Here is a 27576-nt window from a genome sequence, read left to right on the forward strand (position 1 = left end):
ACCACGGTTGTTGGTATCAACATAATGGTACAAACTCAGCTGCGTTAGCTGGGAGAAGAAAGCTGGCATCGCTTTATCTGAACAGGAGAAGAAAGACTTCTGAGGGGCCTCAGAGCCCTTCAGCTCAAGGGGCCAGAGATAAGAAAATCCACTGCGTTTGATGGCTGCTGTAAGCTCACCATCTCAGAACATTCATCTACAAGGAGCAGGAGGAAGAAAAAACAAGTTGTTTCCACAGAAAACTGAAGGAGAGATGGAGCAGTTGAAGTAAGCATGAGTAAATGTTGAGTGCAGGAGAGGTCAGCGAGATAAGGGTCACTTTGTCTAGATAAGAGGAATCTACAAGGCTAAGGATCAGTCTGCTGGTTTTGAACTGGTAAATGCTCCTGACTAGGATATCCAGCCTGGCCTTTGATGGGTTTATCCGATTGATGTTCCCTCTACGACTTTGGACAGGGTGTCTGGAGCTGGCACATCAGGGGAATGCATCGCGGTCCTGCAGCAGAGCTCAGCTCGTCGGAAAAAGAGATCTCCACATTATCAAGTCTTGTTTAATCAGTTTGATCAATACGACCATTAAATCGGGTCAGCTCCTGTATCAGTGCCAGAGTAAAAGAGACCTCTTGACTACAGGGGATTGCTGTTTGTGACTGTCACTGGATGTTGAACAGCTTCACTTTATTAAAATGCATCTATCTTTGATGAAAGCCTGATACATCCTCAGCGAAGGTCTTTAACCTGCCTGTGGGGGCAGTTCAAATGGTTCAATGGTTCTGTGGAGTCCTTTTAGTGCCTGTTAACTTTTTTTGCAGGTTAATCCCACATTTATCCCAGAATCAGTATTAGCGACAGAGTAAAAGAAGACACCAATAATTCCATCTCGGCTACATTTGCATATCATCATGTATCTGTGAAGTGTTTCTGATGAGATAACAGTGGCTTATCTGTACCTCAGTGTGGGTTCACATGCATTCAGAGATCATTTAAGGCCCGGGTAGCAAGTCACAGTCACAGGAATCTTCCAGCAGAAAACATCACTATGCACACCACACACACACACACATAGACACGGGTGATAAACAAACTCCCCATCGCTGCCTGTGATAGCAGCACCTTCCATATGCTTGAGTAGCTGTTTATGTTCCCCCTGGCGGAGGAGGTCCTTTTGCTGCAGCTATGTTGTCTATCCCCGGCTCGCTAGGTCCTCTGTGGCCTTCTCCACTCAGCACAGTTTGCTCAAATCTCTGTGAAGTGGTGAAGGACGCTGCCATAGCTCCTCCAGCGGTTCACTGAGATATTTAGGATTGAAGCTTCCTGTGTGGGATGCAACAACGTGTGTTTGCTTATCATTTAAATGGATCTTTTCAGTCCCCGCCCTGATATCTCAACTGTTGGATGGATTGCCATGCTATTTTATACAGACGTTGGTGGTTCCCAGTCGATAAACCTTATTGATTTTGATGTTTTCCTGATTTTTCCTCTGGCACCACCACGAGGTTTATGTATGTTTTGAGTGATGACGATTATTTGATGGATTGTCATGATATTCACACATACATCAACATCCACCTCAGGATGATTTCTAATGACTTTGATGACTCCCTTACAAGTGCCATCATCATTTCAAGATTTTAAGTGTTCCCAATTAGGGATGCGCATTTCAAGCTAAAATTATATTCAATAGACACTGGGAACTACTAACCCTAACCAACGATTATTTGAAGCTCGAATGACTGTGCATAGTTGGTGATTTGTGATATGCTAGCTTTATCTGGCAAAGTTTGCACTGCACCTCAGTTTTGTTTCTTTTTTTGAAGGAGTTACAACTTTTTGATGGCTGAAATCGCAATTCTACCGAGGCCTGTAATGATGCGATACCTGGTGGCAAATTAAGCAGTTATGACTTTTTTAAATGTAAATACTGCTGAAAATTCTGCACTCCTGCAATTGCACTACTTTTTTCTTGTGCATATTAGTCTATCCCCTGAACATTGAGAGCAATGGAGGAGTCAAATTCCTTGTTTGAGTACACATACTTGGCCAATAAAGCTGATTCTGATTCTGATGAATATGATGGACAAACTGACACATAAGGACGGACGATGCGTCCCCACCTGAATCAATTGCGATGTCAAATCGGCTTTTTATAGCATCAAGTAATTGATTAAAACTAAACTTATCACAAAAAACGAACTTTTAAAATACATAAGCATGATAACAATGACTTGAAATGAAGTGTACTCTAAGTTTTTATTTTGGCCCATGTCCTGTCTGCAGACATGGAGGGGGAGGGCTATATGACCTATACTGCAGCCTACCACCAGGGGGACATTAGGAAGTTTAGGCTTCACGTTTGGGAAGCTGTCATGTCACCCATCTTTATATAAAGTCAATGGGTATACATCAGCATTTTAGCATTGTCACGACAACATTTTAGCATGGTGTTTTAAGAATATAGCTCAAAGCATCGCCATCCCTGATTGCAGCCTCACAGAGCAGCTTACAACGGTAGACTCTTTGTTTTGCTGTGAGATAATAAAAAAGTCAGCTACTTGGGCAGTCTGTGGGAAGTATAATTAATTCTGCAGCATAGATTAACATTTTACTCATACATCCAGCCATCCATCACTGGGAATATGAATTTGACAGGTCCTGATATTAAATTTACAATCCTAACATCTCCCTGTAGATGTTGTAAATATCAGCTCAGTATGCTTCCCTCTCTCAGCTGAAAAGGACGGCACACAACAGGCTTTTCTCATTTCAGTTTCCCCCTGTACTGACCCGCATTAATTCTTTGAAAAGCAAGGTGATAAAATCCGTGGCAGCGATTCAGCGTAGAGGAGGTCCTAACGCGCACAAGTGGCCTCCTCTCAGAGACAATAAGTGGGCCCATGAGTTGATTATAATCCTGAAGCGCTGTGGGGATAAACAGCATGTTTTTGATGTTTGTGAACCTTGTGTTTCATATGCTAATCGGGGAAAGCTTCCAATTGTATTTCCTTTTTGCAAAATACAGTGTTTGGTACACGGTGATGCATTAATAGAGTGAGACAGAATGCTTGATGATATCTAATTTATAAAACAGAAATAATTATAATAGTATATTAATTGCGGTACATTTCCACATACTAGCTTGTGACTGCAGCAAATTTGGTGACTGTACAGACTGCAGTCATTTACTCTGCAGCATTATTAACTCCCTCACACACATCCCGTTATGGCAATAGCTACGGGCTGATGTACCTGGCTACAACAGAGGACCCACCACTCTGCATCAGCTTCCTGCTCACTGGCATGGAATCAATGCAGAATTGCAGATGTGAGCAAAAGCTGCAGAGGACAGACGCACACACACCCACACGCACACAACCGCTGCTGCGTGTGTGATTACACCTTCACTCAGAGATCATGACAACACAGGATTCCCACCAAGTCAGAGTTCACGACCTCTAGCGGGATATAGCTGGTGTTTCTTCAAAAAACGGAGACACTGACAAGGTCTCTTTTAAATAGCCTATTAAAGCAGAATGATCAGTCAGCATGAGAGGGGTTACGCATTTAAGCAAAATTTAACTATAGCTTTTGCCTATGGCTCACGTTGATAAAGGATTTAGCATTTAATCCATGTAAGATTAAGTTTTATATCCTTTTGTTGGATCAGACTAAAAGGGAAGTAGTTTGAAATCTTTATTCGCATGATTCATGTGGTGCCTGACAGTCCTTTTTACCTTTGAAATGGGTTTAGTTGTTCTACTATATAAATGATCTCACAGTCTGATATTGCCACAGATTTGGGTAGAGAAGAAAGCAGAAAGTGTACTTACGATCTCTGAATGCTGACTGGTGCACAGGAGGTTGTTTTTTTTAAGCAGGGATCTCCCACAAACACACACACACACAAGCGTCTGGTCGGTGGTGTGTGTTCCTGTTGAGAGAACCAAAAGCACAATGGACTTTAATGATCACACAGTAATAGATGCTGCGCCCCACTGTTGGTACATAAAATGAGCCCTGTGTGACAAACTAAAAAGAACAGAAATGATTACAGTGAGACATGTAAATAATATTTACAATAGTAGTGTGTGGGTGAGTGGAATGGGCACACAGGGGTTGTTGGGCTTTTTTGGGCTATAATGTCCACACTGTTTTCCAAGTTGAATGTTTAATGGAAGGATCCAGTGGTTTCGGTTCTCATTACAATAATAGAGCTGAACATTTTCACATATTTTTTCATCATAAAGTATAAGTCAAGTAAGGCTGAGGTGTTATATAAGTACTGTAACGAGCCACCAGCACTTCTGTAAGTTTGTGATGTCACAACTATACAGTCACCGCCTTTACCCACGCCCCGTCAGTCCACGGTTACAAAAACACCAGAAGAGCTGATGCCTGCTCAGGCCTGTGTAAGTTGACCAATCAGAGCAAACTGAGCTTTAAAGAGACAGGCACGAACGGAGCGTTCAGACAGAGGGTGAATAGAGGTGCTGCAGCAGTGGACAGTATGAATGTTTTCTGAACATTAAAGCTTAAAACATTTTCTAGTAGACACCCAGACTAAAACAATGAATATTGAAATGAGCATTATACAGGACCTCACATCTACATAAACTAGCTATTTTGCTGAAATTCAGATTCACAGGTTGATGTGTGTGCTGCTTCTGTACTGATAAGGTAATATCAGCATTTTTAAAAACCACCTTGTTTCACACTCTTTTAATTTGATTGCTAATAACACGAATACCCAGTGCTGTGGTTTATAGTTTATTTAAACTATAAAGTGTTAATGGTGTTTGACTAGAAATCTAGACTAGAAGTCTGTTCTGCATGCAGCAATATTAAGCAATAAATTATAAATGAGGATAAATGCTGAATTTTCTATTTGGCGCTGTAGTCTGTAATGGTGAGTCTTACTTGTCTGCAGACAACTTTATGTTTTTCAACATATATAATTGCTCTAATTAGAAAATGAGATCACAGGCACATTTTCTAACAAGGGCACTGACCATCACTTGGATAACCCACTTGCTGTGTATCAGGCTGTTTGCATACTTTCATGGTTCAAAGTAATTTATTCACACGCTCTTCTGTGTTAATACAGGACACGAAAAACCAAAACCTGTGTGCTTGACCCCTAAAAGATTTTTATGATTTGAGTGCAGATTGGTGTCAGGACATCAATGCATAACATTATTACACAGGTGACTTTGACTGAAACAGAATAAACCCAGTAGACTGAATTAACAACTTCAATTACCAGACTTAAAAGTCCACTTATTAAAAGCCAAACTGACGTCCCTGCTCCTCATTAACCAAGAAATCTGAGATGTTATCTGACACGTGTATCCTGCTGTCAAACAATCTGCATTCACTCCAACAATCCAATGTTAATTAATGTTTGTTGCATTAAGAATTCATTACTATATTGTACCTGAGGCTAGCGCTATAAATACTTCATCTGTTTACACACTTTCCCATGCACAGGTAAAGCATTATGGTTGGTGGTGGAAAACACTGACATTAAAGGTGCTCTGATGAGTTTTCTTTTAAGCCATAACAGCTTGTGTGTGTCATTGAAGTCCATCAAATATGTTGAATAAGTTTACTTCCTCATAAAAAAACATTTGCATAGCGGAATCGTGAATATTTTGAAATTGCATTGTCTACATTCATACAGTCGTATTTATAATCTTGCAGTCTACTTATTCTTCCCCGCCTTTGTTGGTGCATTGCTGTATTTCTAGACACATTACTGCCACCTGTAGAAGAGTGGAACAGTGTAAAACCATTGGCAGGAATTTGTACCATGCATTAGAGCAACAAAACCCATTCATGGAAACACTGCTCCAAAAAAACTAAAAAGAAACTCCACAGGGTACATTTAAGCTTTGCTCAGTTACCGGACGGGACTCATTCTCTACATATAATAATGTTTAACTGCTTTATTTCACAGCCATTGCAGTTTTATTTTGGGTATGCTGTTTTCCTAGTCTGTGATCCTGTTCATTCATGTTGCTGCATGTTTGTTTGTGTGAGTAGGAGTACGCTAATAAGTTAGTCTATAGTGTGTGGGTCTTCTTCCTATCTCTGTTCAGATTGTTGCTGCAGCTGGGCACTGGCAGTATACTAACCAGTGCGGTTAAAGCGTGTTGTTTCTTAAAGGAGACCTATTATGATTTTTAGTTTTTTCCTTTCCTTCAGTGTTTTGTATAGATTTTTGTGCATGTAAAAGATCTTGAAAGTTAAAGAGGTCCACACCAAGAGTCCTAATATTAACCTTTATCAGGTTAATAAAACGTATTTCGTTTTTTTTTAAATCCTTTTGTTTTTAATAAATGACAATACATTGACCTTGTAATTGACCTTGTTTGGGTTGATGGCCAGCAGACCAAAGTGTTGATATGTAATGAGTTGGGAATGAGACTCAACAGTCAACTGTCCTAAGCCTAAGATGAGAGCTGGTGTCTATAGTGACAGAAGCATTATTTCCCTGCACTGGTGGTTATTTTCTGCTGTGACAGTTAAGATGAACACTTGATTTGAGGTCTTAACATCCTGTTTGCATGTATTTTGATTACACTGTCTTGTCTGGATTTTACATTTAGTTTTACCAACCTCAGCACTTATTGACTGTTTGAGGAATCCCTCTCTTTGATGCCTTTTCTTTACTTATTTTATATTTTTTTTTTATCCTCGTTGTAGTTCTTTATGTGCTGTTGTTGGCATACAAGTAAACTCAATCTTAACAAATTTCAAGTACAGGTTTCAGGTACAGGTTTGAACAGACTCCAATCACTGAAACATGCTCAGATGTAACATTTTATCACACATTTCTGAAGACAGGCAGATTGAAATACTCGAGCACAGTGTTCCAGATTTAATAAGCTCGAAAAAGTCCACATTCATTTCCTAATTGCCCAAATGATACGTTCCAAAAACAGGCTGCCTGCAGCTCTGATTGCATGAGGCAGAAAGAGACGGAAAATTGCTGTAACCTGAAGAACTCATACATAATGGTCTCCCACTGCTTCTTACAACCGACCCAGGAGGCTTTTTTTTACATGTAGAATGTAGAATCCAAGATAAGAATCAGATCTGACATAAAAGTAGGAGGATATTAATTAGCACCAGCAGGGCCCAGTGGTGGTTCTTGAAATAGTAAGTTAACGTTTAATTCGCTTGCATGTAGCAGGGACTGGCTGCTCATGCCATAGTACCATATTAGGCTCTCTAACCGCTATGGACGCTAAAACCGATCTGTTTGTCCAGAGGCACTGAGGCTTTTTTTAGCTGCAAGTGTCAAAAGAGCACTTACACAACACAGAGCTGGACAAAACAGTGGAAAGAATATGTGGACATGCTTTACACAAAGGGAGGGTAACAATTCACAGATTTGTGGGAATGTGAATACATTGTTGACCTCTCGCTATTCACGTGTCTAAGCCGAGTCACATCCACTAATCCACAGATTCAAGCAGACAGAGTGAGACAGTGATACAATAACAAAAATTAAAGTTGCATGAACCGATTTTGACCTCCGCTAAGGGGGTTATGTTTTCACCTGTGTCAGCTTGTTGGCTGGTTGGTTGGTTTGTCAGCAGGATTACCCAAAAACTACAGAATGGATTTACAGAAAACTTGGATTGAGCATGGGTCTCGGCCCAGAATGGACCCCATTAACTTGTTCAACATATTTGTTGATTTCTCAGGGGATCATTCATGGATCTTGATGAAAAACTCAGGTGTATATGTGGCTGGTATATATGAATGGTCACCAAAGGGGACTGTTGGGCCTTGGCGAAGGTATGCAGGAGAGGAATTTATATTAATCACACACAATCATAGAATGTACAATGTAGTGAAACTGGTTCTCTGTATATAACCCATCCCGAGGGAGCAGTGGGAAGCCAGTGTACAGCGCCTGGAGACCAACTCTAGTTTCTAAACAAGTGCCTTGGTCAGGGCACTGACTGGAGAATTGACCCAGTATACATGTTTTTGATGGTGGGGGCAACCAGAGCACCCGCAAGCATGGGGAGAGCATGCAAACTTCACACAGAAAAGCCCTGCCCCAGCTGGGATTCAAGGCCACAACCGACACAATCATTTAAAAAATAAGTCTTAAAAAGAATGGAAAAGGTAAAGAAGAAATCTTTATTAATTCATTTTTATGGCACCATGTGTCGAGATTGGAAAGTAAAAAGTCAGAAAGTCTGATCCGCAGAGCACATCTGACTACTGAACAGCAACTTTCAACACTGAGCTGGATGGCTTGAAACTTGATTGCATCATCCAGAAAATGTGACATATTTCGGTTTCCTCATTTATACGCTGACTCATATTTTCTTTCTCTTTTTTTATTTGTTTGTCAATCCTCATTATAATGTCACGTCAGGATTTTCTCCTCCTGTTTCACATTCATGAGTTATTCCAGCTGCATCATGAATAACATCACCTGTGTCTAGTAGTGTGGAACAAACTATAAAATTGCGTTTGCCAGAAGAACACGTGTTCAGAAAACCAGTTGTGTGTTTAGACTTTCAGTCATAATTACACTGAAAATAGGCGAATCGGTGACCATTTTGTATTTACAGATGTGCACTCCAGCTATCAAGCATACACATTTTTATTGACAAGAAATTACTAAGAGAATCTATTTTGCTGTTAAATACACATGTGAACAAGTTCAGGCATAACAAGAGAGATGGTGTGTGGTCTTCTTTGGTTAGCCAGACATCTAAGTTAAAGAAGCAGACTGGAGTGACGTCAGAGCATATATTCAATAACAATAGAAAATGAAGAGTAATTAAAGGATTTCGTATTCATGCAATAGAGTCTTTATTATACTATGATGGCGCACTCCGCACAATCTCCAAAGCCGCAGATGTTTTAATTTCATTGTTTGGTGCTATTTCTCAGTAGCCCTGACAGATCTCTTTGTTGGTGTGACGTGTTTGTCTCCTGAGAGGACACTTGCAGTGAACGGTAGTTTGTTTCAGGTTGAGCCAACTAATCAAATATCCTGGCAGGTAAGCTGGTGCCTTGCCCAGCTAGTTAGTCCCCCTTCACCTGCTGGTGCCATGAATGAATCAATATCATAATGTTTAGAAGGCAGGTTACTTTTCTGTCCGTTCGCCTCATCAATTTTTTACCCAAATTTTTTTCTCTCCTTTTTTCTATACACCATCACTTTAAATCTCACCTTTTCTGTCCTCTATCCATCATCTGCCTGGTATATTCAGTAAACAGAGCCTGGCCCTTTGTCCATATTTTTTTTATCCAGACTTTTATCTCGCAGAAGCCTCACTGCGTTCTTCACCCTCTCGGCTCCGCTTCCTCTCCAGAGACAGACTTTGTAACGCTTCCTATTTGTCCTGTGCAAACAGTGTCAGTCTGCACGTCTCTTCTCTGCCTCCTTCTCCTTCACACCTCTCCACTGAGGTTATTTCTGTGTCCAAGGCAAACACAGCCTGGACTCTGCTGGTTCTCTCTGCAAAGTCTGATCATTTCATACACACTGGATGCTGGATAAAAAAAACACTCTGCTGTCCAGTTTAACCTTTACAGTCGAGCAAGGTCAGCTCAGGTGCTGGCAGTGTTACAAAATAAAAACAGAAAAAGAGCACACCGTTGTCTATTAAAATGTGTGTCTTCATCTTTTATAATTAATGGAAACCATATTGTACACAACATCCATATATATTAGCACTACACCCACAAAGCTGGCACCTGCTGTGTTACTATGGCAACATCACAAGGTATCTCATGGCAGGTACAATAAGCCATCATCAGTAATAAGAGCTCATCAGCCTATGGGTCTGCAACTGAATTTTTTCAAAGATGTTTCAAATAGGAAAATAAAGAAAACTTTTGGGACCAGACCAGGATGTTTATTGGTTGGGTGAGATTAAACAGACACAGTCGAAGCACACGATCACAGCCGCACCAAAGACAGTGAGACGCTGGACATTGTACTCAACAGTCTCCGGTTTATAATTTCAGCACACTGGCTCCTGCCGAGGTTTCAGCACCACGGACAGCGACTCTCTGGTGGAGACGTTTGTGTGACCTATATTTGTGTCAAGATGCAAAAGTTTATCAAATCTCACTGTGGCACAATTTTAATGAGGACATCCTGTCACTCACGGCACGACAACCACTGTCCATGTCACAAATCGAGCTCAGGTGATTTGTTGGAACAAATATGTAACAGTATGTAACTACATCCAGGAGCTGAGAGGAATAAAATCAAGTTATCTCAAAGCACGTGACTGCGCTTAGGGGCGGGCATCGATAAGATTTCAATGTTACTAATGTCATTATTGATTCTTCTTATCGGTCCGATTCTTTAACATTCCCTTATTGATTGATGGTCAATCTTTGTCGAGCTGGCTCTAGCCTGAGAGCCAACTGTAGCAACAGCCAGTGTGTTATAACCTGAAATGGATTAAATGAGAAAATATTTTATACGGTATTTGTTTCCTTTTGGGTTTTCTTAATCAAAGAATAATATGCTAAGCCTGCCTGCATGGTGCTAATGTTATTATAACAAAAGGATATTTACCCTCAGTAACGGATGTGCTGCTTGTTGGGGAAGCAGTAGCACTTACACATACCAAGTACATTCATCTGTGCAGAAAAATGTTCCAGCATATTGCTGCTGTTTCCACCATTACATAATTAAAAAAAAGACAATGATACAAATCCAATGGATCATGGAAATAGGTTTCAACAGTCTGGTTCTTGTTTCCCGTCCCTAGTTCATAAAACAGACATTGCATATTACTGTGAATGGTTTTGATGATGAATATATTTCTCAAAATCTATGATTCAATTAATTTGAGTTCTAAATGTAGTTTTAAATCCATGTTCAGGGTGTCAGATATTTTTCTTACCAGTCCCACCGAGAAGAGCAGATTGTTAAAATTACCTGTCATCCCTCATGTCAGCTGACATACCAAATTGTGGGATCCACTTAGCTCTGAATGTCACTTTCCGAACGATTTTAGGAGCATTTGCTTGTGTCAGACATGAGACATTCATTCTAGTATACTACCTGGTGGTGCGTGAGGCTGCATTTGAGTGCTCAAGACAGCAGAAATAAGGAAAGAGCCAAAAACACCACGGACAGCAACTCTCTGGTGGCCATGTTTAGCACCAGGGACAGCAACTGTAAAATGAAGGTATTTCCAGTACATGTACATTTTCAAAGGAAGCCGTCCACAAAGTTATACTGCACTTTTATCTCAGTGACTTCCCAGATGGGCACCTAATACATGTGAGCTTCAAAATATGGAAACATTGCTGAATCGTTCTTTATTTCAGCGTGGACTAGTCCTTAAGCTGCACTTACCTTAAGGCAGACGATGTGAGAGCAGCTTGAGGATGCACATAAAGAACAAAAGTGTTTTTCTTTTGAACCCAAACACTTACAGCCAAATAAATAAATATATATATATACCAGTTGAATGTTTCTTTAACAAAGACATTGAGGTCATTAGGGGGTGAAACTCGTCCCTCTGGAATTTGTTATGATGTACTCTGCATGCGCAAGACGTTTTCCTGCCATAAAGGGATAAATAAATAAATCGACTAATAACAAACGCTGTAATCTTCATCACTGATTTCTTTTAATGCAGTAAGACTGGAAAGAGAGCCCGCTTTCTTCCCACTAATTGTCAGAATTTCAAACCTCCACGTACCCTGTTTTTCCCTCAGACGTTGGTGCATTAGCTATTCTTTCTCCTCTGCATCTCCTGCCGTCCTTTCTTCAATTGTCATTCACTGCATCCACTCACTAATGGAAGCTTTAAAAGGACTATTAAGGAGGAAAATTATGGTTAAACAATTCAGATATATTTAACAAACCTCTTAGCCATTTCATTTTACTGCATTAGCAGTGATGATTCAATGGTGAAGGCTGTGGTAAGGTGTCAGCTAAAAGCCCATAATGAAGCAGGAAGATAAGTCCTGTAATTGCTCGGGGTCCTGTATTGTCAATATGCATCCTAATGCCTTCAAAGGCTCCGTGCTTATAAGAGCAGGTGCCCTGGCTTTATTCTTGTGCCAGATAACACATAGCTGCGGCCGATGGAACTGCTGGATGCATGTGAGCAGAAAGCTATTTGAGTTTGGATGTCCATAATAAACCTGCTGAAGTGTCCAGACTGAGTCATATCTCAGTGCTCCAGCTGTTTTTCAAGTATAAATGGTTTCAGTTCAGCGCAAGCCTGTGAGTTTGTACTGGATGTCTGCACACCTGCACACTCACTCATACAGTGTGTGTGTGTGCTCACACATGTACAGTACACATTGATTTGTGTGTTCTGTCTTTGATCGCCCCGCTGTTAGATGTGCTCGCCAGCTCGTAACCCGGTTAAGCCTTTAATGGAAAGCTGCAGGTTGGCCTTTTCTCACTGTGCCCTCTGCTGCGGTGTGCTTCAATTTGGAAAAAGGAATACTGGCTAATTAAGATAGTTGGTCCCCAGGGGTTATTCTCTGCAGCCAGTATTTGCTCACTGTGGGAGTGAGAGGTTGACAGGTCTGCAGGCACCACAAGTGTCTATGGAAACTGAAGGATGAGAGAGAGAGCGGACTTCATTTGTGAATATGCATGCATGAGCAGCACTGTGAGGAGCCAGTGGATACAACTGTGTCAGGAGTATGAAACATACTGTAAAATAACAGTGATAGAGAACATAAAGCAGCTCAATATCACTGACATTTAATTTGTTATTTTAGCGTGACAGTGAAGTAACCGCTCCTGACACAATGCAGCATGGTCACGTCACAACTTCCTGAATATGACATTTTTAATATTAGAAATGACGCATTTGTAGATTTAATGGAAAGGAACATTTCATCAGTAACTTGCAAAAACACATTTGATAATTATCGTCAAGTATATTTTGGTAGATGGTAGATATAAGACCTCATTTTTGGACCTTCTTTAAAAAAAATGGTATTGTTTGTGTTAACACTGGGTCAAATGATTGTGTGTAATGTGAAAGGTGTTGCTCACATTTATGCAGCATCACGTAACTCTGCAGTTCCTTTCAACTTTACGGAGCATTTTAGCGTCTTTAAGCTTATCATTTTAGTTTTGTGTCTTATCTTAACTGTTTGAGTTTACTCGTAAAGCTGTCATCAAATTAATTTTCACTTAACAAGCCATAGACCAGGCCTATTCAACTACCTTTTCAGAAGGGCCAGATTTGGAAAAAAGGCGCTGGACTTTTACATTCTCTATGTTTGACCTGTAAAGCATTTAGACGTCTTAAAACTTTGTGCTTTATTTTGATTCTTTTCCTTCTTCTTTGTTTTCACAATTGAAAAAAGAAACATTTTATATATACAAAAGGAAAACAAATGCACCCTTTTAGTCTCAGAAGGAGGTTGTCAGTTTGACTCTCGTAAATCCCCTCAGCCTAAAGAGCCTGGGTTTAAAGTCTGTAATGAAATAAGAGTATTTTTGTGCTTAGCAAAATGACTAATGAATGGGCTAACAAAATGACCAAAGGGCCAGAATAAGGTTGTTAAAGGGCCTTATTTGGCCCACGGGCCGCCAGTTGAATAGCTCTGCCATACAGTAGATGAACAACATATAGCGCCTAGTGAAGTATCTGACTGAGCTTGCTAACAGTTGCACCATGTCAACTTTATAAGGTGACAGTATCAGTGTCATGTTTACAGCTTGTTTAAATGTAAGTGGCAGAAAGAAAAAAAAAAAATGCTGCAGTAATGAGACTGACGGATGATCTGAGTGGTCATGGCAGTTCATCTTCTTAATGTAACAGCACCTAAAGGAAGAAGGCCATCAAACTGTCCAGGACTGCCCACAGTTGATATGTTGGTTAATGTCAAACAGGCCGCACTCACAAGCATTTGACAACCGGTGTGGTGGTTTTAAAAAATACATGCATTTTTTTTTTTTTTTAAATCCCATCTAAATTATTAATCCAATTTAATTAAAATGGAAAAAATGGAAAAAAAAATGTTATATAGGTGTTGATGGATTAGTCTTAGAGCAAGGAATCACACAGATCAGGTGTTAGGAGCCAAAACATAAAGCGGTTTATAAATGGAAAAATGGTGGCGTTATTGCTTTAGGTATGCACTTGTTCCTTAGCTGATGACCTAGTTTTTTTTTACTAAATTTCAATAAAATTTAGATACGCTGCTAACAACAGTCCAAATAAAGTCAAAAACATGATGTCCCTCGCATCCTCCGCTCTCCTGCTGCTACTTGCGTTGCTAATGTTACTCCTTGAGAATCACCAGTGCTTCACACAAGCTTCCAACAATATCAAAACATTGTCAAAAACTCTACAAGCGACACCCCCTATTTCTCTCGATGTAAATCCCATTTACTGGTGGAAAAGAAATGTCAAAAAATCCCTCAACTGGCAAAGTTGGAATGGCAGAAATGTATATACTTTACTCTCCACCAGCTCAAATCAGATGATGCCCACAGCAACTTCTTTCATAAGCCATTCTGACAATTGCAAACCACTCGAGTATTATCTCCTCGCACCATGTGCACCATTAGCCTTTTAAATACCTCGTACTTAGGAATAATCGTGCTCACCAGTAAGTGTACAGAAACTTTAGTGATTATTTTACCCTGAGGCCAGTTGCATAGATCTTACCGGGCTCATTATGATGATTTACTTGCAACTTGATGTTTACACCCTAGGACAATCATACATGATTACCTAATGAATACAGGAGGAATAAAGGCCCTAAAGGGGGACAGTGAATAGGAAGGTGGGCAACTAATTATGTAGTTTTCTGCAGAATAATGAGCCAATCTTGTGTGTGGAGACAGAGTCCGTGGTAGTGCTGATGGGGGATGTCGGATGATTACCAGTTTCTAATTCCTTGCACATCTCAGAGATGGGGTGAAATGGGCTGCTGTCTTGGGACACCTGAGACCCGCTTGTCTTTGGAATTATCCAAATTACCAAGATAATTTTTGCCCGAGCTGGATCACCAGTGCACCTCACTTCCTAATAACATTAGGTGATTATTCTGTGTGAGCAACCTTTTAATTTTTTTGCTCAGTCAGGGGTGGTTTTGCAGGTGCACAGAGAATCAAATAAGCACATCATTGTTATATGCACCAAAATAAACAATTTTACAGAGGAAAGCACATGTCGTGTTGTTTTACTATCTAATCAGCAGGATGTTCTTTGCTAACATAAAATTGAACAGTCAGTTGCAGCATGTTGGATTTGTAACCTACCAAAAAAATTAAGATTTAAAGATGTAAATGTAAGGCACAGTCGGAGTCGGATGAATTAATAATTTATCAGACCCTGGGGTTCAGTTTGTTGTGTTTTTTGTGTCAAAACAGCAACAGCTGATGGTTTAAGATCTGGATATTCGAATTGTAGATGTGGAAGACGAAATCCCACATTCACTTTCATCTTTCTGAGAGAAATTTTAAAGAAAATGATGTTGTGAGAAAAAGAAATGCAGTCTTAAACTGTTTCATACTCCCTGCGTTTAAATTCAAAACAAATAACCAGTGGGGTAACATTTTTGGCATGGCAATGTGTAATGCTGCATGAAATATCTTCTGAAGCAAGAAAAATCAGTACATTTACTTATTTTGATGTTATTCTACCCTTTAAGTCTGCTGCAAATCAGAGGGAAACTTTGCAAATTGAGCTTTTACAGTAAAAATCATGATACATCGCGATAGATTAAAGTACCCAGTGGTATTTAAAGTAATTAAACTGGCTCCATCTTGAGCAGCTACAACAGTAAAATGTTGCTTAAAAGAGACATATTATGCTCATTTTCAGGTTAATAATTTGGGTTTTTTTGGGTTACTACTCTGCCCAAACGCCAGGATATAGTTAGTTAGTAATTTCTGCAAACCACAGATATGTCCAAGGTTGACATTTGTACCAAATGTGGCATATCACGTTCATATCAGGAGGTGGAGGGAATGGCAGACCTCAGTTAAAGTCACACCACTGGATATCAAGGACACCTTTTTAACTTTCAAGACCTTTTACATGCACAATCACCTATTTAAACACAGAAGGAAAGGGAAAAAGCATAATAAGTCTCCTTTAAACACAGCATATATAGTAGTATAACACTCCCAGAGGCACGCACAGTATTTTTACAGTGTTGTATTGACACTTTTACTTCAGTAGAGGATCTGAATACTCCCTCCAGCACAATCCAATTCTGATGTATGTGAAATCATTTATACCACACAATATAACTTCTATAGATAAGACACAGGACTAATGGAGGCATTTTTCTTTCTACCACTGTGATCAAAACCACAACCCTGATTCCAGAAGAGTTTTACCTCATCAACTTCATTAAGTTTTGTAAATACATGCTTTTTTTGAATCTGATGCCAGCAACGTTTGGACAGCTGCGACAAAGGACGGTGGAAGTAGTGGAATGATCAAGAAACACCTGTTCATTGGTAACAGGTTATGGTATCATGATTGGGTATGAAAGGAGTATCACGCCTATGACATAATGCTCAGGTGAGAGGGCCAGAATTATGCATCATGAGGAGTACAACTCAGCGTGTAGTTGTGTAATGTCTTGTGGCTCTGGAGGAGTTTTTTGGCTGATACAAATAGCCCTGATGATGTGTTTAGGGTTATCTCTGCTTGGACTTCAGATTTTTAACTGAAAGCCTACATTGCAAACTGGAGGTGTGGGGTTTGAACGAAGTGTGTATTTAGGAGGCAAAGAGGGTCTAATTAAAGATACTATTGAGTTGTGAAATCTAGGATCAAGTGCAGGGTTTATTTCAAAAAGGTATTTAGAGGAAATATCCTCAAGTGAAGGTCCGGGACATCGTTGCATTATGATTCAGTGCCTTATCGAGTACATTGAGGTGGCTTTGTAGTTGTATCAGTGTCTGTACTGTATGTAGTCAACAACTGACAAATTTAATAAAGTGCAATTCTATGATATTTCAACAATATCGTCATTTTTCACATTGAACTAGAGGGATTGTAAATAGATACAAAATAAATGCAGGAAAAGTCTTCTTTTCTCATTTCAAATAAAGCAAGGGCTGCATTTAAAGTAAAACACATAACAGAGCTTTTGAAAAATGTGCTTCTTAAAAGAAGTTCCTGATTTTAGAAAAATTGAATTCAAAGAGAGCCTTGAGTCTCCTTTTTTCTCTTTTAAAAGAATAAAAACAAACAAAAAAACCTCTTATTTCTTATAAAGTCTCAAGCAACTTTATAATAAATAATCTCAACGCGTCTTGAAACAGTCTTCTTTCCCACTCATATCTCACTCCACCACTTGCTCACTGGTGAGCCTGGTAGGACATTTTGTTTTCATACTTTTCATCGTGGAGAAATCTGCCTTTATTGTGTTTGAACTTAATTTGGGTTTGAGAAGGTATGTTCGCTCAGACGACTGGTGCTTTGTCTCATAAAGGCAAAAAAGGCTGTGCCGGTAAAAATACAGACACAGTGACCTCTGATCTAGGTCAGGATATCTCGGCCTCTGCTGCTTTTAAATTTTGAGAAAGAAAGCATGCAAGTCAGGTAAGGCCATGCATTTATTTGATAAAAACAACCTACAACAAAGGTAAAAAAAAAATGTAACATTGCTCTTCTAAGAGAGTATTGTTATTTTACGGCCTAATCCAACAAATAACCCATCAACCCAATAAAGCAAGCAAACAATCCAGCTACCCTAGAAACCTCCCACTCCCAAAGCTGTTTACCAATGATTCCCTTTCTAAAATCTATCACAACTACGATTTGGTGGTACCATGTGCTTTTTCCTTATTACTTGCTAGAGAAAGTTAGCTAATTGTTTAGAGCACTTAGAAAAGCCAACATTATAAAATAGATTTTTTTTGGAATGGCGACTAATCAATCATACTTCCATAAAAGACAATTGTAAGGGTATTGCTTTTATTGATTTTTTTTAGAGACAAGAGAGTCGGTCTTTGCTTTGCTCTTAAAAGTAGTTTTTGTCCAGCTGGCAGAGTTCTGTTAAATTCATCTGTAATGATGTTTTCGCTGTGAGCACACACTCCTGTAGTTAAACACAGAGAAGAGAGAGATCGTTCTCCATGTTTATCGAACACCCATGAAAGTCCAGAGGCACTCTCTGTGAAACATTTCATCCAAACCTAACTACTAATGTGTTTTACCTGTAGTTATTTAAATCCACTATTACCTAAGTGCATACATCATAGTATATTTTACTGCCCACTCATCTCCAGCTCTGGAATCTGTCCCTTATTACGTGAACGCACCCTGTGACCAGCATGAGGAGTTTACGTCAGCAGCCAGAACACCTGTGACTAATCATGTCTTTCACTGCACTCTCCCCTTTTCTCTTATAATGTCAAACAGTGCCCAAAATACACCCACGCACCACCACCACTTAGATACTCTGTGTTGAGAAAACGACTATTATTCATGCTCTGCTTTGCCGTGTGCCGCCGACAAAGCTCCGTGGTATGGAAGGCAGAGACATACGGCTGCCGGTGATTTGCAAGTATAATTTGGAGCGATCAAAAACCACTTTTGATTGTGAATAATTGGCTTAACCTTTGCCTGATTTTCAAAATACAGACTCATTTGCTTACATTGAGCGTCGTCAATAATAAAGTTTAGTATAGTTTGACTGATACTGAGCTGCTGTCTGTTTGTACTGTCAGCATATCGTTTATCTCTTAGTTCAAAACATTTCAGTAACTGCTACACTTTAATAATGATATGTCAGCTTGGCGTGGACTGGAATTACAAATGATGGCTTTTACCTGAATTTACCTTTCAGGGGTGCCCAAACCTTTTCTCTTGGAGGGCCAAAACTTAAATGTAATGACGGGACACGAGCCAAAAGCAAGCACCTATCTCGTTGTATTGTTGAGAAATGGTGCTATATGGAATGAAATATGGAGGCAAGAGAATTCTGATGATCCATTTACTAAGTCCGACCCAAACTGATTTCTCTCCTGTGTTTATGACTTAAGAACAGGTGAAAAAAGTTTTTTTGCTAGGAAGTTACTTAATTTTTAAATCACCTTCCTTCAGGGCTTCTGTAGTACTAGGATCCCCAAGTTCCCTTAATTGACTGCCTTCCTGCACAAAAAGTCACTCCTCCCGCTGTGCACGGATTATAAAAAAAATAATGGTCCTCCATAGGCCTATTTAAAGAGCATTCTACCTAAAAAATAGATCCGCAAAACAGCATTTTACATTCTAATTATTATTTCTCCTAGAAACATCTGCTGGGGCCAAAGCAAACCTTATGGAGACACTTTGGGCAGCCCTGGTATAACTCATTTAAAGTACTTTTAATATTTTGTACGTTTGTACATGTACATTTCCCAAACTATAGCTTTTGTTTATATGGTTTCACAGTCTCTACAATACCCAGATATCAGCTGCAGTTGTTTGGACATGGTGCAACAGTACATGGAATAAAATGATGTCACTCAGTGGCTAGCTTGCATTGTGGATAATGTAGATGCCAGGTTTTGAACAGTCCACTGGTCTGCATTGCACTCCTGATCAAACACTTCCTCTGGAGCCACAAAAGACTTCATACTACTTTTTCACACATGCAGTAGTACTCCCCAAGACCTGTAAACACACTTTAATGTCTGAAATTGGTGGAGTTACCCTTTAATGTAACCACAACAATTAAGCTCCCCTAAGCTCATCCAGTTAGTAATTTTAATCCAAACCACAATGTTTCCTTAACCTTAAGTGCTTATTTGAACCCGAGTGAGATTTCAGTTAAACCTAACCCAACCTTAACTGTAGAGCTGTCACATCATGAAACAGATTTAAATCATAAATAGTTTGTGTAACGGTTTTGGAGAGCACAGACAAATCAAGTCTCTTGATCAGATCAGAAACCACTTCCATCAGGTGGCATTATTAAGGGTCCTAGAATAGGTTTATGTACTCAAATAAAAAAAAAAAAACACATTATTTTTCTCATATGGTGCATTGCTGCAGCATCCCCTTTCCCGCTGCGTCTTGAAAGCTGAGTGAGATATCCCGCCTCTGTTCAATCTTTGGTGAGACTTAACGGGCAGGATGTAGCCAATCAGAGGCAGTGATCCAAAATAAAGCCGCTACAGCAGTAGCAACTGTATGTCTGCTGACTGACTGGAGCATTTATATTTTATAATAAACATACAAAAATATATATTTAGGTAACGCCTGTTACATAGTGACGCACAGAAGTTACGGAAGTAAAGGCTCGACTCCAAACCAGGCGTTTCAGGCAGTGCAGGAGCAGACTTTTCTATGGGAGAGAGTAACTCCCTTTGGTGTGTTTCAGACCTTTAACATGCACACAAATGCAAAATAACAACATAAAGGAAAGGCAGAAACCCAAAAGGCATAATATGGCCTCTTTAAGTGAAATCCAAGTATGAATGCTAAAGTTCTGGCAGAGAGAGATGTGTGCAGGAAGCAATAAACAGAGATGTTTCATGGTTTGGTGCTACAGAGGTGCCAGTAAGTCATTGGCAGTTGTGAAGTTTATAGTAATAAGCCGACCACGTACAAACACCAAAGTGTGAGAGGCTGAGTAGGAAGAGATGAACTTCAAAACGTTGTGCAAATGTAGGAGTGAGAGTTCACAAAGGTGTCTTATTTTTTGCATCTGATCGTGGTTCTTCCCTGTCATAGATCAGCTACAGCCTGTTCATTGTCTCTCTGAATAGAGTAGCTAGGATTTTCTTTAAAAACAATGTATACACTCAAACAAAAATAATCCCTTATGTTGCACCAGAAGTTTGTGGCGGTGTCTGTATCTGCAGACGCCCTGCCCTCTGCCTGTAGTTTCTCATTTTGCCGTGTTTGAGACGTTTCTGGGCATCAGCCTTCGGGCAGTGGGTGTGTTGCCCCCAGCCAATAACAGCCCGCAGGATGTGAGGGCAGAATCAGGTCATACGCGCTGGTCTTCTGGTGTCGTGGAGCCAGGGAGGATGGACCAGCTTTAAATGTTTTGTTTACAAATCAACCGACAAATCCTCCTCATCCTGCCTTTAATGATTGATGGCTATTCGACCCATGTAAGTCTAGCCATCTACTGTACCTGAATGCACTGCCATATATTTATAAATTATGCATTTGAAATCTAGAAACCTTTCGGTGGCCCACAGCACACTGGGAACATGAATCCACCGACTTACTCTTCAGTGTAATCTTGAGAAGCCAATTATAACCATGTAACATAAACTAGAACTTAATACTTTATACTTCAAAGGCCACTGCTTTGAACTCTTTAAAAGTCAAGTCTCAAGGGAAAGTGGTAAAAGCATTGCATCATAACAGCTTTGGCCCACTGAAGAGCTTGAGGCCATCTCGTCTACTAGTCATCCACAGAAAGCTATTACACAGAGAGGGTCACAGAAACACAGTCTGAGGACCTTTATAAATGTGGCGCACAAATGTAGAGGAAGGAAGGAATTCAGCTCGAGTGGATGTTATGTTTTCCACCAAGGGACCAATGTCGTTACAACATGTAGACCCGGTTCTGAAGTGGAATCTGTGCTGTACGTGTGTTCTCCTGTCCACACGCGCTGTTTACATTTGAGCAAATAGTTGGTGTGACTATGATGACTATGATCTTTCCTCTGGGGGAAGAGGAGGGTCAGAAGATTGGGAGAGGTTTGAATTTTTTTCTTTGTGCTAAATGGAGGTTAGTCATTTTTCAGAGACCATGAGACGGTCTTCTATTTTTTTTTTCTCTCACCACACACTATGTATTTTATATTTTATTTCAGACTTCCCTCAGAGATGAATTGTTTCGATGGCTGTAATGCAACACATCCTCATGCCTAAACAACTGAACATGACATACCGTATATAACTGTTTCACATGTGCCAGACCATCATCATATGGTCAAGTTTGTTTGTTAAGTTTTAGGCCAAGAAAATTACTTCTTACTTGTTCTGTCCCAAACGTATTAATGTTATAACTTTGTAACTCAGGTTATGTTATGTACGTGTTAAAAGAGTTAAAAGATTTTAATAGAGAGATGCAAGTCATGTGTTTTAACCTGACCTTCTGTCCCCGACCTCCTCCCTATGCAGACATGTCACTCTTCATACCTCTTCTCCTCACTGGCTCCTTCAATGGCTTTTATTCACCTTTCCCCTGCCAATAACTTCTGTACAGTCAATACTGACCCCACAATCAGCTAATTGTAACATGTCCAACTCCAGTAACATACTTCCAATGCAACGAATGCAGGGAGTTTATAGCTATTGCACATTTTCAACTCTTTTCCCTTGTTGAGTTTTTAGTCAAAGCAAAAGTAAAATTGCAAACTTCTTTCTTTTTTCTTCTTTTAACCAAAAGTAATCATAAAAAATATCATTGATGAAAAATGATCTCTTTATGGTATCCTAAATCTGATCTAATTGTTTCCATATTTCTGTGCAGATAATAAAAAACACAAAAGCCGAGTCAGATTAAAAATAAAGAAACATCTAAAACATACCCAACAAGAAGGTACGACGGCAGGGTCAGTCTGTCTATTACTTTGACAAATCCCTGCTCATCTTGATATTTAGGCAAATAAAATACAAATACAAAGACTTCAGTATGTAGATATGGAGTGATTTATGTAAACAAGCTAAGATATAAGCTCTGTCACAACACTGTAATGAGCCTGAGAAGCCCTTGCTTTCCATTTCAGGAAATTGTTCTCAATTCAACAAGATGATGTATCCTCACTGATAACTCTGAAGAGATCTTCATATGCTGACGCACTGAGAGGACTTAATGACTCAAAGAGTGCTGCTCTCCATTTAAAATGAAACGGTTCGTACTGAGGGAGCTGAACCATTAGGATAAGTGAAGACAGAAGCCCGTCTTTAAAGCCACAGTGTGAGGATAAGTTGTAATCCTCGCCTTGCAGTGGCTGTCTTTGTGTGCGGAGCAGGTTAAGAGTCGGGGAGTGTAACAATGTGGTTTAATTAGAAGATGGGCTCTGTTTGTTTGCATCCCCACCTCATGAAACAGCCGCTCATTAAACACAGTGTCTCTATGTCCTTGACAACTGAAAACATTTTGCTTTGAGAGCTAAATTAAAGTGAAAACAGCAGATCATGTTAATGCTAAACAGGAGCACTTATACTGTCAGATTTTGCTCAGGTTGTGTGATATCAAGGAACCCAAAATCAGCTGTGAAGTTTCGATTTGAAAATCATTCACTTTACTTTATTACTTTCCAGATTCACAGTGATTTATAGCAGGTTTAGAGTAGAAGACAGTCCCGCCTCTACAATCGTTCGGGTGGAGAAAGAATCTACTCTGTCTTCTCTCGTTTTTACCTGTATAGTTCATCCAGTTACAATCCACTGAACAAATCTATGATCTATAGTGCTGTCCCTCGGGGGTGATGGGTAATATGCAAATCAGCTCAGCTTGCATTCGGCATGAACCATAAATTTGCAGTGAGGAGCTGGGAGGAGCTCATGAGGGTTGTGAATAGGGGAGGAGGAGGAGGAGGTGGCGTTGAGCTTTGCACCACATCCTTTTGCCTCCTCAGCATTCTTGTCACGCGTCTTTAACGTCATGCTTTACGTAGCACCATAAAACCAAGACCATTAAAAGCACCTGCATTGGACCACTAAAGCTCACCTCTCGTTTAAATAGAAGAAAAGTAGAGTCACAAATTTCAGCGCTCCTGACAGAGAGAGAGAGAGAGAGAGAGTGGAAAAGCAGTCAGCTCCCATCGGTACACAAGGGATTACTTTCTGCAGGAAATGCTGAAGGTTGAGGTGAACATTGATTTGTGACAGCAGAACAGGTCATGCCCCCACTCTGCATCAATACGTCAACGTTGCCCTTTACCTCTGTACAGTCCCAGTTGTGACTGCAAATCTCCGGCTGTGAAATCTGTGTGCTTTCTGCTTGCTGAAATATCTGACTTTAAGGTAGAAGGCCGCTAGCTGAAATACACACATCATGTAGTTGTCTGAAGTACATTGGGTGATGTGTCACATGATTATGTACATGTGAGGTATTGTTATGTACTGCACTTGAAGATTGATGAAACATATTAAAGTGACTTTAAATGGCTTCAGGACGATTTCCCTAATGTTGCACTTATAATTAATGGTTACATTGTCATCTTCTGGCATTTACCATTTCGCAATAACACCAAAACCCAATTTAAAAACATTACAGGCATTCACTTCTGTCCCTTAATACTGTAAACAGTCAAAACAACGAAGATCTTCACAACGTTATGAGAACTAATACGTGGTCACATTTGAGCGTGTCAGCGATGTTTCTGTGGTCAATTTTGTGTTTGAAATGCATTTGAAATTGATTTTAGTTAACGAGAACTTCCAAAGAATCGGAAGAAACAACTTTTATTTGGTCTGAACAAATGACAATCGTGAAACAAAAACAGTTTCAGAAGAATTCGCATCTGTTACATTCAAGCCTTTGCCAAACAAGTTCACTCAATTCTGATTAAGCCCTTCACCGCCAGATAAACCTCTATTTTGCAGTATACTTGAGTTTTCAAATCTGGATTCTGTGGTGACTTTCCTACGCTGGTACACCGGTAGGGATGCTTTTTACGTCAACGAGCAAAGATTAGTGCGCCAGAGCTGAAGGCCGGAGCAACTGTAGCAACGTAGTAAGCTATAGCAACGAAGCCTATATTGTTTGTATATTTTTGGAGTTGTGTACTTCCATTTTTCCAATTTTTTCCCAGTGATAGCTGTAATCATATTCCAATCATATTCGCCGTTTCATTCGGTTGCCTTTCGTGAGAGATTGGGGAAGGAAGTCAGCAAACATGAATAAATATAGCGTGAGTAAAACTTTAAAACATTACCTCATCTTTGAACATTTCTCCCACAGTCATGTCGATGTATTTTCATCAGCAATGGTGGTTCTTTAACAGTGAAGACAAACTCAAATGTATCATGAAGTATCATAAGCAAAATGTCGAGTAATGTTGCATAGATTCAGCCGCCATGACTCATTCTATGTTACATTATTAATACTGATGCATCAGTGTGTACAGTACGCAGCATGTTACTGCTTTTATCTACTTCAAATACAGTTAGCTAGTTGAGTCCATAGAGAGTTTTGAAAAATAAGAAAAACTAAACGAAACAAGGTAGACAGATATACACAAAAATCACTCATTTGGAGTGAATCAGTGTGCTGCTAAAGATAGATCTCCTCCTGTTCAGTTCTACCCCTTACAAAGTGCACTAATGCAAAAAACAAAAGAATTTCTTGGCTGTTGTTTTGCCACGAATATAAAGTCTTGACATGCAATCGAGCAAAATCCTCCAAAATGTATTCTAGGATACAATCTTACATTTGTTAGTTGGCATGAATGCAGCATGAGCGACCTATTTTGAATTTTAAACACTTCCAAAAAGTTTCCATGTGCCTTGAACTCACTACTTACCATTTAAAAACATTGTCTGACATGATATATCACTTGCACCCTGCCGTTATGTATGTATATATATGTATTAGCTTATAAACTCATATCTAGTTTCAATTTTATAGATATATAGCTATGAATATTAACAGTATTACTATTTAAAAGAATCTTGACCAGTATATCTGTATGACATCAACCACTGCTTGTAGTTTCAAACAACATTGTGAGCAGTGTATTTTCTTGGGGAGAGTGGCGTAGTTTTGGGGTGTACAGTACATTCTTGGATAAATAGGTTTTCTCTCCACGATGAGATTTTCTGTTCTCACTGCATTTCCATCACAGCTCAGCCTTGCAGCCTCCTGCGAGAGTAAAAACCTTTAGGGGCTTGGTCACATTAAGGCTACCTCCTCCATGCATCACTGTGTGCATGACAGGCGGCTCGTCTGCTGGAGCCTGAAGAGATGTAGAAGCCCTCACCTTTCCCCCTGAAGTTATCAGAAAAGCAGCTCTCACTGACAGAAACCCTGACGCTGTCAGTCAGTGAGAGATGAATGCTGAGCACTCTGCCTTTATGTGTGTGTGTGTGAATGTGTTCGCTTCAGTTAGATTTTGGGACAACTGGGCCCTGTCTCTTTTGTGTTTGGCCCCTGCCTTTGGTAATCACCCGCTCAGGTCCTCCTCTCCCAGCTGCTGGGGATGATTTAGGTACGAAGGTGGAGATTAAATGTGGCTCTGAAGTTTCTCCTTTTCAAAAACAACCTCCACTCTGCCAGCTGCCATATCCCCCACTCTCTTATCTCAGCGTGCTTTGAAACTCACAGAACACAAGGCAAATAAGTTGGTTAGCCTGCTCGGATTTTTTTTTCATCATCTTCAAACAGCCACTATGGTCGATATAAAAATAGAAACTGTCATAAATGCATTAATCATTTAACTCCACGTGACTCCAATCAGCTGGGTCTCGACTGTACCTTGCACAAAGTATTCCCCATGTTCAGGCTGTAGAGGGAGCATAATCACAGGAGACAGCTTTGTTCTCACAGCCATGTTCTGTGCTGAGATCGCTATCTGAAGAGGAACATCTGTCTGTCTGAAGTCGTAAGCTTTTGTCATACCCCGCTCCCGCATCCGGCTCAGAAAGCAATCCACTTAAAACACACACTCACACACACACACACACACACACACACACACACACACACACACACACACACACACACACAAGCATTGGCACAAACTGATAACAAATACACATCCGAATCCAGCACCAACAGAAACACAAGAAATATGTGTCAGTTTCTCCCTGATGCTCTGACAAAAGACTACCAGAGGAGCTGCATTCAAAGCAATCACGCAGCCTTTTCAGAGAAGCTGAAAGCGCTCCCTATGGATGGAAGGTATGCGTGTTGTCTGTGCCCGCATCTTAAATGATCAAAATGACGTTTTGGACTTTTTTTTTTTTGCAAGCTGCGGCAAAACAAAACATAAAAAAGGAGTGTTTTTAAGAATATACCCAACTGTCTTCATCCGCATACTTCAGCTCACAAAGCGAGCAGATCTGCGACACAGAGGGGCGAGCCTGCAGGAAGGTTATTAGGTATAAAGTGCAGTCTGTGACGTGCAGCTCTGCTCCTGGGCTCCTGCAGGGGCCCGGGCTGATTTACTGTCTGCCAGACTGATGAGCCTGAGAGGCAGGCCGTTATTGGCCTCGGCCACACTAGCCAGGTGCGAGACAGATTACAGCCTTTAGCTTGGAGCAACACCTTTGCCCAGTGAGACGTTTGGCAAAAGAGAGACTGGCCACATGTTCTGTTGAAGCCAGAAAGATATATGAAGTCATCAAAGGGCATGAGATAGAGAGGCATGTTTATACAACTCAGTATTGCAGAGAATGATGGAAATACAACATAAATTGGTAGCATTCGGTAGTTTGTACACACAAACTGCAAACACTATGCAATTAAGTTCCCCGTTTTGGACCAGAAATGAATAATAGTCTTTTAGCTCTATCATCAGCTTGTTTCACATGTTCACTTGTTTCAAGACTGCTTCTCAGCTGAGACTTGAAATAGGGCTGTTTAAATGTATCCATTTTAAATAACTGTTGCAAATATCACAACACCAGATGGACGGTCAGAGCTATATTTGGGTAGTGGCCATTAATAGAG

The 27576-nt window shown here is 40.1% G+C and overlaps 2 protein-coding genes across 5 annotated transcripts in view; one reads left to right on the forward strand and one right to left on the reverse strand.

Annotated features, from left to right (window-relative positions):
• The window catches only part of LOC311257777 (uncharacterized protein), a 176028-nt gene that overhangs the window by 48535 nt on the left and 99917 nt on the right, over window positions 1-27576 (forward strand). The window lies entirely within an intron of this gene.
• frmpd3 (FERM and PDZ domain containing 3) overlaps window positions 1-27576 on the reverse strand; it is an 89683-nt gene that overhangs the window by 45927 nt on the left and 16180 nt on the right. For both annotated transcript variants that reach the window (XM_084353653.1, XM_084353652.1), the window contains exon 2: window positions 3828-3928. The gene's annotated coding sequence lies outside the window, so the exon portion shown is untranslated. The remainder of the gene's footprint in view (window positions 1-3827; window positions 3929-27576) is intronic.

This window comes from Pagrus pagrus (assembly GCF_965226575.1).
Source record: "Pagrus pagrus genome assembly, chromosome: 5".
NCBI classification, from domain to species: Eukaryota; Metazoa; Chordata; class Actinopteri; order Spariformes; family Sparidae; genus Pagrus; species Pagrus pagrus.